Source organism: Triticum urartu, unplaced genomic scaffold (assembly GCF_056163025.1).
Source record: "Triticum urartu cultivar PI428250 unplaced genomic scaffold, HENAU_Tu73 scaffold2, whole genome shotgun sequence".
In the NCBI taxonomy this organism is placed as follows: Eukaryota; Viridiplantae; Streptophyta; class Magnoliopsida; order Poales; family Poaceae; genus Triticum; species Triticum urartu.
The window spans coordinates 3,532,347-3,547,441 of NW_028260368.1; the positions used below are offsets into that span (position 1 = coordinate 3,532,347).

Genomic DNA, 15,095 nt, shown 5'->3' on the forward strand with positions numbered 1-15,095 from the left:
AGTCGAATTTGCAGAAGGTACTAGGGGTATTGCTCTGAATTTGGAATCCAAAAATGTTGGGATTGTATTAATGGGCGATGGGTTGATGATACAAGAGGGAAGTTTTGTAAAAGCAACAGGAAGAATTGCTCAGATACCCGTGAGTGAGGCTTACTTGGGTCGTGTTGTAAATGCTCTGGCTAAACCTATTGATGGGAAAGGCGAAATTATAGCTTCCGAATCTCGCTTAATTGAATCTCCTGCTCCAAGTATAATTTCCAGGCGTTCCGTATACGAACCTCTTCAAACAGGGCTTATTGCTATCGATTCGATGATCCCTATAGGGCGCGGTCAGCGAGAGTTAATTATTGGGGACAGACAGACTGGCAAAACAGCAGTAGCCACAGATACAATTCTCAATCAAAAAGGGCAAGGTGTAATATGTGTTTATGTAGCTATCGGTCAAAGAGCATCCTCCGTAGCTCAAGTAGTAACTACTTTCCATGAGGAGGGGGCCATGGAATACACTATTGTAGTAGCTGAAATGGCGGATTCACCTGCTACATTACAATACCTCGCTCCTTATACGGGAGCAGCCCTGGCTGAGTATTTTATGTACCGCGAACGGCATACTTTAATAATTTATGATGATCTCTCCAAACAGGCACAAGCTTATCGCCAAATGTCCCTTCTATTAAGAAGACCTCCCGGACGTGAGGCTTATCCAGGGGATGTTTTTTATTTGCATTCACGCCTTTTAGAAAGAGCCGCTAAATTAAATTCTCTTTTAGGCGAAGGAAGTATGACCGCTTTACCAATAGTTGAGACTCAATCTGGAGGACGTTTCCGCCTATATTCCTACTAATGTAATCTCCATTACAGATGGACAAATATTCTTATCTGCGGATCTATTCAATGCCGGAATTCGACCCGCTATTAATGTGGGTATTTCTGTTTCCAGAGTAGGATCCGCGGCTCAAATTAAAGCCATGAAACAAGTAGCTGGCAAATCAAAATTGGAACTAGCGCAATTCGCAGAGTTACAAGCCTTTGCACAATTCGCCTCTGCTCTCGATAAAACAAGTCAGAATCAATTGGCAAGGGGTCGACGATTAAGGGAATTGCTTAAACAATCCCAGGCAAATCCTCTCCCAGTGGAAGAGCAGATAGCTACTATTTATACCGGAACAAGAGGATATCTTGATTCGTTAGAAATTGAACAGGTAAATAAATTTCTGGATGAGTTACGTAAACATCTAAAAGATACTAAACCTCAATTCCAAGAAATTATATCTTCTAGCAAGACATTCACCGAGCAAGCGGAAATCCTTTTGAAGGAAGCTATTCAGGAACAGCTGGAACGGTTTTCTCTTCAGTAACAAATAAATTTTGCATGTCTACTCTTGTTAGTAGAATAGGAATCGTTGAGAAAGCTTTTTCATTTGAATCATGCAAAAAAGTTTTCTTTGTTTTTAGTTTAGTATAGTTATTTAAAGAATAGATAGAAATAAGATTGCGTCCAATAGGATTTGAACCTATACCAAAGGTTTAGAAGACCTCTGTCCTATCCATTAGACAATGGACGCTTTTCTTTCATATTTTATTCTTTCTTTTATTTTTTTGCTTCTTCCGAGAAAAAACTGTTAGACCAAAACTCTTTTAGGAAATCAAAAAATCCAGATACAAATGCATGATGTATATATTATATCATGCATATATCATAAAGAAGGAGTATGGAGGCGGTAGTGGGAATCGAACCCGCAACCCCAAGGTTATGAGCCTTATGAGCTACCAAACTGCTCTATACTCTTAAACTAAAGAGGGGTAACTAGTGGATAAAAGAGGGTTGGATACGCCCCTCTACCAATATCTATACAAATAGAATAGTCCATTTATACAGAATGGTAAAGAGGGCTCCTCTATGATTATCAATTCCAGAAATCCATACAAATACGAAAGGGTATTTTATCCTTACCAACTGGATCTTGTTGCACCCGGTAACAAACATTCATAAACCATTTCTCGAAGTACGTGTCCGGATAGCCCAAAATGTCGATAGTTAGCTCTAGGTCTTCCGGTCAAAAAACAACGTCGATGAAGGCGTGTAGGTGCACTATTACGCGGTAGGGATTGCAATTTTTCTCGCATTTTCGTTTTTTCACTCAAACTCAAGGGAGAAACTTTGCTTCTTATCTTTTTTTTTAAAGATTGACGAATCAAATGATATTTCTGTTCTAATTTCTGCCGCTTCTTCTCCCTCTGAATCAAACTTTTTTTTGCCATAATGTGTCGTTGCTATTATTACCAAGTATACGGTTCTAATCCTAGATGGAAAAATAAATAGAAAAAGAAATCTAAAAAGGCAGATCCTCCCTCTCTATCAAGAGTAATGAACTAGGTGCTGATACAGTACAAAAAAACAAACTAAATTAACCAAACTTGCCTGATGTTGAGGCAATCAAGAAAGCTGCATAAGTGAATATATAACCCACGGAAAAGTGAGCTAATCCAACCAATCTTGCTTGCACAATGGAAAGAGCCACGGGCTTATCTCTCCAGCGAATTAAATTAGCTAAAGGTGTGCGTTCATGAGCCCATGCTAAAGTCTCAATTAATTCCTGCCAATACCCCCGCCAGGAAATTAAGAACATAAATCCAGTAGCCCAAACAAGATGTCCAAATAAGAACATCCACGCCCATACCGATAAACTATTCATCCCAAAAGGATTATATCCATTGATAAGTTGTGAAGAGTTTAACCATAGGTAATCTCTTAACCATCCCATCAAATAAGTGGAGGATTCATTAAATTGTGAAACGTTGCCCTGCCATAATGTGATATGTTTCCAATGCCAATAAAAAGTAACCCACCCAATGGTATTTAACATCCAGAAAACTGCCAAATAAAATGCGTCCCAAGCAGAAATATCACAAGTACCGCCGCGCCCTGGGCCGTCACAAGGAAAACTATATCCAAAATCCTTTTTATCTGGCATTAATTTGGAACCGCGTGCATCTAAAGCGCCCTTTACTAAAATCAATGTAGTTGTATGCAAACCTAGAGCAATAGCATGATGAACCAAGAAATCCCCAGGTCCTATTGTTAAGAAAAGCGAATTACTATTCTCATTAACAGCATTCAACCATCCGGGCAACCATAGGCTTCGACCCGCATTGAAAGCGGGGCCATTCGTTGAAGATAAGAGTATATCGAACCCATATGTCGTCTTGCCATGAGCAGATTGTATCCATTGGGCAAATATAGGTTCGATCAAGATTTGCTTTTCTGGAGTACCAAAAGCAAGCATGACGTCGTTATGAACATAAAGGCCCAAGGTATGGAATCCTAGAAAGAGGCTAGCCCAACTTAAATGAGATATGATAGCTTCTTTATGGTCTAACATTCTTGCCAATACATTATCCTCATTCTGTTCCGGATTGTAATCCCTAATGAAAAAAATAGCTCCATGAGCAAAAGCCCCTGTCATGATGAACCCTGCAATATATTGGTGATGAGTATATAAAGCAGCTTGAGTAGTAAAGTCTTGTGCTATGAATGCATAAGGAGGTAAAGAGTACATATGTTGAGCTACTAAGGAAGTAATAACCCCTAAAGAAGCTAGAGCAAGACCTAACTGAAAATGAATCGAATTGTTGATTGTGTCATAAAGGCCCTTATGCCCACGCCCTAATCGACCCCCCGGAGGAGTATGCGCTTCTAAAAGATCTTTAATACTGTGCCCAATTCCGAAGTTAGTTCGATACATGTGACCGGCAATGAGAAAAATAAATGCAATAGCTAAATGATGGTGAGCCATATCGGTCAGCCACAAACTTTGTGTTTGTGGATGGAATCCCCCAAGAAGAGTTAGAATGGCAGTTCCCGCTCCTTGAGCGGTACCAAATAAATGATTACTCGAATCAGGGTTTTGGGCATAAAGATTCCATTGACCCGTCAAAAGGGGTCCCAACCCCTGGGGATAGGGTAATACATCTAAGAAATTATTCCATCGAACGTACTCCCCCCTGGATGCGGGAATAGCAACATGAACTAAATGTCCTGTCCAAGCCAAAGAACTTACCCCGAAAAGTCCTGACAAATGATGATTGAGACGAGATTCCGCGTTTTTGAACCACGAAAGGCTTGGTTTCCATTTGGGTTGTAGATGTAACCAACCCGCTATTAAGGACAGCGTAGAAAGAAATAATAGAAAAAGAGCTCCAGTATAAAGATCCTCATTGGTGCGTAATCCTATTGTATACCACCACTGATAAACTCCAGAATAAGCAATATTCACTGGACCAGCAGCACCTCCTCGAGTAAAGGCTTCCACAGCGGGTTGACCAAAATGAGGATCCCAAATCGCATGAGCAATAGGTCTTACGTGTAAAGGATCCTGTATCCATGATTCAAAATTTCCTTGCCAAGCTACATGAAACAGATTTCCGGACGTCCATAGAAAGATTATTGCTAATTGCCCAAAGTGAGAAGCAAAAATGTTCTGATAAAGACGTTCTTCAGTAATATCATCATGACTTTCGAAATCATGTGCGGTAGCAATACCAAACCAAATACGACGAGTAGTGGGGTCCTGAGCTAAGCCTTGGCTAAACCTGGGAAATCTTAATTCCATAATGCCTTTCAAATCCTCCTAGCCACTATCCTACTGCAATAATTCTCGCTAAGAAGAATGCCCATGTCGTGGCAATTCCACCCAGAAGGTAATGGGTTACTCCTACAGCGCGTCCTTGTATAATGCTCAAGGCTCTAGGCTGAGTAGCAGGAGCAACTTTTAATTTGTTATGAGCCCAAACGATAGATTCAATGAGTTCTTGCCAATAACCACGGCCGCTGAATAAAAACATTAAACTGAAGGCCCAGACAAAATGAGCACCTAAGAAAAAAAGACCATATGCAGATAATGAAGAACCATAAGACTGAATGACTTGCGATGCCTGTGCCCACAAGAAATCTCGAAGCCACCCATTAATCGTAATGGAACTCTGTGCAAAGTTTCCCCCTGTAATATGAGTTACCACCCCTTGATCACTTATAGTACCCCAAACATCCGACTGCATTTTCCAACTGAAATGGAAAATGACTACCGAAATTGCATTGTACATCCAGAATAAACCTAAGAAAACATGATCCCAGGCGGATACTTGACATGTTCCCCCTCGGCCAGGCCCATCGCAAGGAAAGCGAAAACCTAGATTTGCTTTATCGGGTATCAAACGGGAACTCCGAGCAAATAAAACACCTTTCAAAAGTATTAATACAGTCACATGTATGGTAAATGCATGAATGTGATGGACTAAAAAATCTGCGGTTCCTAATGGAATAGGTAACAAAGCCACTTTGCCACCTACTGCTACTAACTCGCCGCCTCCCCACGTTAAGCTAGTACTTGTTGTTGCACCAGGAGCTGTTACGCCAGGCGCAGTAGCATGGATATTTTGTACCCATTGAGCAAAGATAGGTTGTAATTGTATGGCAGTATCCGAAAACATATCTTGTGGACGGCCTAAAGCACTCATGGTATCATTATGAATGTACAAGCCAAAACTGTGAAAACCTAGAAATATACATACCCAGTTAAGGTGGGATATGATTGCATCGCGGTGTCTAAGGACGCGATCTAATAGATCGTTGTATCGAGTAGTTGGATCATAGTCTCTTACCATAAAAATTGCTGCATGTGCAGCAGCACCGACTATTAGAAATCCGCCAATCCACATGTGGTGTGTGAACAAGGAAAGTTGTGTACCATAGTCAGTAGCTAGGTATGGATAGGGAGGCATAGAATACATATGATGAGCTACAACAATGGTTGTAGAGCCTAGCATAGCTAGGTTAAGAGATAATTGAGCATGCCATGACGTTGTTAAGATTTCATAAAGACCCTTATGGCCTTGTCCTGTAAATGGGCCCTTGTGAGCCTCCAAAATATCTTTAAGTCCATGGCCAATACCCCAATTGGTCCTATACATATGACCTGCGATTAGGAAAAGAATAGCAATAGCTAAATGATGGTGCGCAATATCGGTCAGCCAGAGACCACCGGTTACTGGATCTAGTCCTCCGCGAAAAGTCAGAAATTCTGCGTATTTGGACCAATTTAAAGTGAAAAAAGGGGTTGCTCCTTCGGCAAAACTAGGATAAAGTTGAGCCAAAAGGTCCCGATTCAAGATAAATTCATGAGGAAGTGGTATCTCTTTAGGATCCACCCCAGCGTCAAGAAATTGGTTAATTGGTAAAGATACATGAATTTGGTGCCCCGCCCAAGAAAGAGACCCAAGTCCTAATAATCCCGCTAAGTGGTGATTCAACATGGATTCTACATCTTGGAACCAGGCCAATTTGGGAGCGGCTTTGTGATAATGGAACCAACCAGCAAAAAGCATTAACGCTGCAAAAATCAATGCACCAATTGCAGTACAATAGAGTTGTAATTCACTAGTTATTCCAGATGCTCGCCAAAGCTGAAAAAAACCAGAGGTTATTTGGATTCCTCGGAAACCCCCGCCTACATCACCATTCAATATTTCTTGCCCTACTATAGGCCAAACTACCTGAGCACTGGGTCCAATGTGAGTAGGATCACTTAGCCATGCTTCATAATTGGAAAAACGGGCGCCATGAAAGTACATGCCACTCAACCAAAGAAAGATAATGGAAAGTTGCCCGAAATGAGCACTAAAGACTTTTCGAGAAATCTCCTCCAAATCACCAGTATGACTATCGAAATCGTGAGCATCAGCATGTAGGTTCCAGATCCAAGTGGTAGTATCAGGGCCCTTAGCTAGTGTTCTTGAGAAATGGCCGGGTCTGGCCCATTCCTCAAAAGATGTTTTTACAGGATCCCTATCCACAACAATTTTTACTTCTGGTTCCGGCGAACGAATAATCATTAAGTCCTCCTCTTTCCGGACAAGACATACAAAGAGACCCGCCAACTGTCTTTTTAGTGAATCTTTGAAAGATATATATTTTGAAAGATAGATTTTGAAAGATAGATTTTGAAAGATAGATATTGTGATTAGTTCTTTTCTTTACTATCTACCATCCTTCTATTTTTTTTTTAGTTATTCACTGGAGCAATTATATATTGAAGTCAATCCGAGGCAAGTGTTCGGGTCTATTATGACATAAAGATTAGGTGCCTAACGGACATTGTTTATCTTGAAAAACAAATATTTCTCGACGTAAGAAAAAAATCTTTTTTATTTTTAATTTAAGAAACTAGTGTATTTTTTTTGAGGGCATAAGCTCCTATCTATATCTACTTTCCTTGAGCATAATATAGGGTTTTTTATTTGATTCTAAATTCCAAGATAACTCATTAGAATTATTAATAAGATGGTCCTAATATATTAGCAATATTTAGATTGCCCCCTCTTTTTATTCACTTTATTACTTCTATTCTAGACCCTATCCCTATGGTTTATTCTTATGAAATATCATATAAAATAGAAGGTATAAGAAATGGATATAATGAAATTCTTGATTCGATCTTACGACCTAATTTATTTGATTAATGGATCAACAACCAAACCACCCATTTTATGAAAAAGAAGGAGCATGGTCTTATTCAAATTCAAAGCGCTTCGTAATCTTCAACCAGTTCTGTGCTTCAATATAATTTCCCGGAGTAAGCGCTATAGCTTGTTTCCAATATTCAGCAGCTTGATCAAACCAAGCTTCCGCAATTTCCGAATCACCCTGTAGAATGGCCTGTTCTCCTCGGTCGGAATAGGAAGTTCCTTCCCTTAGAACCGTACTTGAGAGTTTCCTACCTCATACGGCTCAGAAATTGCTATCTGAATTTCCCCTATCTTAACTGAATTCGATTTATCAAAAATCGATCCAATTTGTTCTTGGGTTAAGCAGAAGAAATTAATTACCTAAGTTTCAAACCCTAATTTTTATCAATAATCAGTTTGATCTTTTTTCCCACCTTCAGAAGAATGAAGCATAGATAGATATAGAGCCTTCGTTCAAATTTTCTGAGAGGTAACTATCCCGGTTTCATATATGAAATCTCTATAGAATCCTTGAAAAAGACTTTTTTCCATAAGAAAGAAAAAAGAACTTACTATCTTTGGGATCTGATACTACACCGCTGCTTAATCCCTTAGTGGATCGGCTCTATTACATAAGCGGATTCCTAAATTTTGCCCCATATCATGGGATAAGTAAGCAGTTTTTTTTAGTTGTATCGACCCAGTCGCTCACTAATTGATCTTTACGGTGCTTTCTCTATCAATTTGAGAAACTTTATCCATAGAGTAGTAGTATAGGCCATACTTTCTTCGTTTTTTGATTCTCGTGAAGTGTCCTTCCTTCCTACAGCTGATAGGGAAAAATCGTTGTTTTTACGATCCCTATGTAGAAAGCCCTTTTTTTCTAGTATTTACTAGAAAATTTGATCCTCTCTTTTTTTTTTTTCTTTCTATAGTGGAGATAGTCGCACGTAATGACAGATCACGGCCATATTATTAAAAGCTTGCGGTAAGAAGGGGTTTCGTTCTAGTGCCCGGAAATAATATTCCAAAGCCTTTGTATGCTCTCCATTGCTTGTGTGTATAAGGCCTATGTTATAGAGTATATAACTTCGATCATAGGGATCGATTTCTAGTCGCGTAGCTTCATAATAATTTTGCAAAGCTTCCGCATAATTTCCTTCGGATTGAGCCAACATCCGTTACGGTCGTTCATTCTATTCAAAAAATCTCCGTTCCAAAACCGTACATGAGGTTTTCATCTCATACGGCTCCTCCCTTCTGTACATAATAGTACTAAGCGAAATAATCTATAGAATCAAAATAGAATTAGTCCCGTCTCATTATGAACCGAAAGGGGCTGGTATTTTTCCAAGAAATCTCTAGCCAACCTTCCCACAAGAGGTTTTTCTTAACACCAATGAATTCTATTAATGCTAGAGGAAAACGATAGCTCCAATAATTTCTTTGTTCTCAACGCCTCCTATTTAGAGGAATTAGCTACTTCAACGATCTTTGATGGTTATAGGGGTATCCAAAGTACAAACCTGATGGTTGTTTGTTATCCCAACCATTCTTCCCAGCCCTGATACCGATCAGGAAAGGGGTAATTTCTAACAAAGTTTTTCTCTTGTTGATTCCTATTTCTAGGTGTAGTGCTTTTCTCCCCTATGCTGCCTACGGATACTAATAGAGTAGGATTGGCCTGTAATCCATACCATACCATATCCTGTAGGTGTAACCTTTCGCTCAATACTCAAATCTACAATTGAAGTATCTGAAGCCGCATCAATCGAGGATACACGACGGAAGGAATTGTTAGTTCGCCTCACCTTCCCGAAGCGTGGGTTTGTTTGCTTTACAAATTTGGTTCTCTCTATGCCAACCCCCCTCTCTTTTTCGTAAGACTGAGGTATAGGTAGGGCTAAAAAAAAGCAAAAAAAAGAGTCAAATCGCACCATCTCTATAATAAGTAAATGCCTTTTTTTCTCCTGAGGTTGTCGGAATTATTCGCAATAAAATATTGGCTACAATTGAGGAGGTCTTATCAATGAAATTTCCATTTCCACGGGATCTAGGCATAATTCCCAACCCATTCTATATAGAATTGTTTTCATTCCTTCACAAAATAACATAAAAACAAACACATTCGATTCTTATAATTATAAATAGATTGATCCATATGCTCTACTCTAAATCCATATGCTTTAAATGGATAAGAGAGATATGGATTTTCCGCTCAGCTCAAATTGTATCCTTTTCCTTCTGCTTGGACACGAAGAGATATGAAATATTTGACTAAGACTGGATTTCATTCCACTTTCCTATTTCTGAACAACAACTTATGTTATCAACTATTTCGTGTTTTCAAAGTTATTAATTGTCTCATACCCTATTTTTGATTTCGATAGTATGGTGTAGCGTATCTTATGCAAACGGAATTCTAAGGTTTCTTTATTTTATTATGCAATAAGAAGAATTCTTCCATTTTCTTTTTCTTTAGTTGCGGGAAAACCCAAATTAAAACTTTTATTTTATAGCGAGCGCAATTTCTAGTAAAAAATCCTGTATCCTTCCACTTAGATCAAAAGGAATTTTTCCAATAGAACTATGGAACCCCCGAGTGGTTGCGGTTGTACCTGTACTGCAGGAATAAGAAAACTCGCTATTCACTCAGTTTATTTTCCATAATAAGTTATGTAGGAGAGATGGCCGAGCGGTTCAAGGCGTAGCATTGGAACTGCTATGTAGACTTTTGTTTACCGAGGGTTCGAATCCCTCTCTTTCCGTTTTTCTTAATTCATCAACGTTAAGGATCACAATGTATCAAATCAAATAACAATTTTTTCCAGCAATAATATAATATCTTATATTATCTTATTTTGATTTAATAGAAATTAGAAATTCTCTATAGCAAATTACTGTGGTATGTAAAATACACATAGAGGAAAAAAGAAAAAAGGATCCTAATCCTAGGGTTAATCAATTTTAGCTAGTTGATGGGAAAATACAAATTAATGGTAATGGTCTTAGGGCGATTTAGTTCGGGGAAAGGGGAAGGGGAAGAAAATTCTATGAACCTTTCCTTTTTTCGTTAAGTTCAAGTCTGACGAGAGTAATATTCTACAACTAACAACTCATTTATTTTGAGACCGACCCACTTCCTATCTAGGATTTTATTTACTAGTCCTTTATATTCCAACGTGTCAATCGCCAAATGCTTTGGCAATTTCCCCGGGTCCGATGAAGCAATATAATTTTGAACCAGACCTTTTGATCTTTGGTTATCTTTCGTAGTAATAATATCTCGGGGTTTGCAACGAAAACTTGGTATATTGACTATACGACCATTAACTAAAATATGTCTATGGTTGACTAATTGGCGGGCCCCAGGAATGGTTGAAGCCATACCCAATCGAAAAAGGATATTATCCAAACGCATTTCAAGTAATTGTAGTAAAACCTGGCCTGTTGACCTTTTTGCTTTTCCAGCGATATGTACATATCTAAGTAATTGTCGTTCTGTCAGACCATAATGAAAACGCAATTTCTGTTTTTCTTGAAGACGAATACGATATTGCTCCTTTTTCCCAGAATTGAATTTTTTTTTAAGATTACTTCCGGATTTAGGTGTTTTTCTAGTGAGTCCTGGTAAAGCTCCCAGACGGCGTATTTTTTTTAAACGAGGTCCTCGATAACGGGACATGAAGACTCCTTTTTTTATTTTATTGAAATTTCATTTTACACAATTAATTTCATTGTATTTACATTACAGAATACATCGAAATTAAAACTGAATTAAACTACAGGATAAACAGAGTAAAATCAACTAAAGTACCCCAAAAAATGGAATTTCATCAAAATCTTTTTTTTTTGTATATATATTATTTATTTTATTGTTTTGTATCTAGCAAAATTGTAAGGTAAAAAACATAAAAGATCCTGGATTCTCCATTTAATTCGGAAAAAAAGAGATTCTTGTTCGTAGAACATCGATAGAGAAAAAAAAGCCGACTATCGGATTTGAACCGATGACCCTCGCATTACAAATGCGATGCTCTAACCTCTGAGCTAAGTGGGCTTACATAACGGAAATAGTGTAACAAATAGAAATAGGTATAGTATAGGAAATCCGTAAAATCTCAGATATTAGTTATTAATCTTAGCTATTAACTAGTTCTAAATTTGAAGTTATACTTATAAAAATAAAAAAATACTAAAACTTCTTAAAGATAAAGTTAGCTTGATATGCTTAACTATAGGATATTAAAAAATAAAATTATAGAATTTATTGGTATTTTCATTCGATCATTATAGACTTTATTATTTGTTAATAATTTGAGGATTAATATTTCACTAAGGGGAACATAGAGTCAGAGTAAATAAAATTGCTAATTCTGATTAGAAAAAAAGAATAAATATCAAGCGTTATAGTATAATTTTGAATACTATAAAAAAGTAAGACGGGAGGTGGGGGAGATAAAAACTTTTGGATATATTGATTCGGATTGAATTGCAAATACATCAAGGATAGAATCAATTCAATTCTGAATTGCAATAAGCAAGCGAGGTCTCTCAAATAGAGTCGAACTGAACTGCTAGACTACGTTGAGTGATGAACTCAATGATTCAAAAAAAAAACTAAGAGATGGATGAAATTACACAAGGAATCCTGGTCTCAAAGAAGAGGGAAATGGGGATATGGCGAAATCGGTAGACGCTACGGACTTGATTGTATTGAGCCTTGGTATGGAAACCTGCTAAGTGGTAACTTCCAAATTCAGAGAAACCCTGGAATTAAAAAAGGGCAATCCTGAGCCAAATCCGTGTTTTGAGAAAACAAGGGGTTCTCGAACTAGAATACAAAGGAAAAGGATAGGTGCAGAGACTCAATGGAAGCTGTTCTAACGAATCGAGTTAATTACGTTGTGTTGTTAGTGGAATTCCTTCTAGTTCTAAATTAGAGAAAGAGGGGTTTTATACCTTATACATTTAATAAACACGTATAGATACTGACATAGCAAACGATTAATCACAGAACTCATATTATATTCTAATTATAATATAGGTTCTTTATCTTTTTTAAAAATGAAATTAGAAATGATAATGATTATGAAATAAAAAACTCATATCATAATTTTTTTTTTTCATTATTGTGAATCCACTCCAATCGAATATTGAATAATCAAATTCTTCAATTAAAATTCAAAGTTTTCGAGATCTTTAAAAAAGTGGATTAATCGGACGAGGACAAAGAGAGAGTCCCATTCTACATGTCAATACTGACAACAATGAAATTTCTAGTAAAAGGAAAATCCGTCGACTTTATAAGTTGTGAGGGTTCAAGTCCCTCTATCCCCAAATCCTCTTTTATTCCCTAACTATACTATATTATTATTATTTATCCTCTTTTTTTTTTTCTTTTTATCAATGCACTTTTTTTTCTTTTTATCAATGCAATGGGTTTAAGATTCATTAGCTTTCTCATTCTACTCTTTCACAAAGGAATGCGAAGAGAACTCAATGGATCTTATCCTATTCATTGAATAGATTTCTTTTTTATTAGAGTATCGGCAAGAAATCTTGGTTATTCACTCTATTTTTAAGTTTTATTTAAGTAAACCATGCACAATGCATAGGACTACCCCCCCCATTTTCAAATTTAAAATTTGAAATACTTTAATTAATTTTTAGTCCTTTTAATTGACATAGATACAAATACTCTACTAGGATGATGCACAAGAAAAGGTCAGGATAGCTCAGTTGGTAGAGCAGAGGACTGAAAATCCTCGTGTCACCAGTTCAAATCTGGTTCCTGGCAGAGAAAAAAAAAAAAAAGATCCACCGAATAGGTATTGATCCAAATACCTCGAGATGGATTGTGATACATATTCATTAATAATATTTATTCATCTAAGTGGATAAATCTATAATATAAATATAGAGGCACTTCTTTTTCTTTTTAAAGAAGTTTTAAAATATATCTTTTCTTTATGATAAAGAAGGGGGTGAGATTCCCCTTTATTTTTTTGCGTTTCTTAATTTTGTATTCCGCTATTCCGACGAATATTTTTTTAGTCTTGCTTATCTTTATCTTATCTTATTTTCCTAGTTGTGCTAAGTAATGTGCGCGGTACAAAGTTCCTGGTAGAGAACTTCTTTGAGTCATCCTATTTTTCTGTTCATATGAAGGAAATTAATATGCGATTTTCAAAATAGGGGAATCCAAATGAAACCCTTTTTTTGCTCAGTCTATCTGGAATGCTTTTGTATAATTAGGAATTAATTATAAATAGGTATTCCGTTTCATCTAGGAAAAGAACCTAAAAATATTCCTTGACTTGAATAAAATCTGGAGTTGTGTTGTATAAGTGAGCATGAATTTCTTATCATTCAATGAGCATCTTGTATTTCATAAAAATTGGGGGTTATATAATCCTTACGTAAGGGCCAGCCTATCCAACTTTCAGGCATTAGGATACGTTTAAGGCGCGGATGATTATCATAAGAGATTCCCACCATATCATAAGATTCGCGTTCTTGAAAATCGGCACTTCTCCAAATCCAGAAGACAGACGGAATTCTAGGATTATCCTTTTGGGCAAAGACTTTTATGCAGACTTCTTCTGGATTATCTATACCATATTGTATTCTCGTAAGATGATACACGCTAGCTAAAGATCCACCGGGTGCTACATCATAAGCACATTGGGAGCGTAAATAATTGTAACCATATACATATAAAATGACAGCAATGGAATCCCAATCCCCTGCTTTTATTTGTAAAGTCTCTATTCCTCGGTGATCAAAGCCCAAAGATCTATGAACCACCTCATGTTTGACTAGCCAATTAGATAACCAACCCTGCTGCATTGTCTTCATCTCTCCCTCTTTGTATAAATATTTCACATTTCGGATGCAAGTTTGAAAGATTGCCCTGCTTTTTATTTTTCTACACAAAAGAGCCCCTCTCCTAATTCACTAATTTGTAGGAAGGTACTGAACTTTTGGATTTGAAAAAAGTTTCAGAAGATATATCTAATGTAGATGGTGATTGATAGAGCAATTCTTGCTCATAAGTTCCTGTATGAGTACTGCGCCTAACATAAAGCTTGTGACTGGTAGTAAAACATCTATTTTTATTTTGAGATAGAGTTTGATCCTCAACTATTTCTCGCGATATCTTCTTACGAAGTTTTGTTAGGGCATCTATAACTGCCTCCGGTTTAGGTGGGCAGCCCGGCAAGTAGACATCCACAGGAATTAACTTATCAACTCCCCGAACAGTACTATAGGAATCCGTACTGAACATTCCCCCTGTAATAGTACAGGCTCCCATAGCAATGACGTATTTTGGTTCAGGCATTTGCTCGTATAATCTCACTAAAGAGGGAGCCATTTTCATTGTTACCGTACCGGCTGTTAAAATTAGGTCTGCTTGCCTAGGACTTGATCTTGGTACCAATCCATAACGATCAAAGTCGAATCGTGAGCCTATTAATGAAGCAAATTCAATGAAACAACAACTGGTACCGTATAGAAGGGGCCATAAACTGGAGAGTCTTGACCAATTCGAAAGATCATTTGGTGTAGTTGAAATAACAGAATTGGAA

The 15,095-nt window shown here is 37.4% G+C and overlaps 3 non-coding genes across 3 annotated transcripts; 1 reads left to right on the forward strand and 2 right to left on the reverse strand.

The window, feature by feature from the left end:
• Positions 1-1,493: 1,493 nt before the first annotated feature.
• On the reverse strand, positions 1,494-1,565 carry TRNAR-UCU (transfer RNA arginine (anticodon UCU)). Its single transcript has one exon. It is a non-coding gene; the product is annotated as a tRNA-Arg (tRNA).
• Positions 1,566-10,184: 8,619 nt separating this feature from the next.
• On the forward strand, positions 10,185-10,271 carry TRNAS-GGA (transfer RNA serine (anticodon GGA)). Its single transcript has one exon. It is a non-coding gene; the product is annotated as a tRNA-Ser (tRNA).
• A 1,219-nt stretch (positions 10,272-11,490) lies between these two features.
• TRNAT-UGU (transfer RNA threonine (anticodon UGU)) lies at positions 11,491-11,563 on the reverse strand. Its single transcript has one exon. It is a non-coding gene; the product is annotated as a tRNA-Thr (tRNA).
• Positions 11,564-15,095: the final 3,532 nt, after the last annotated feature.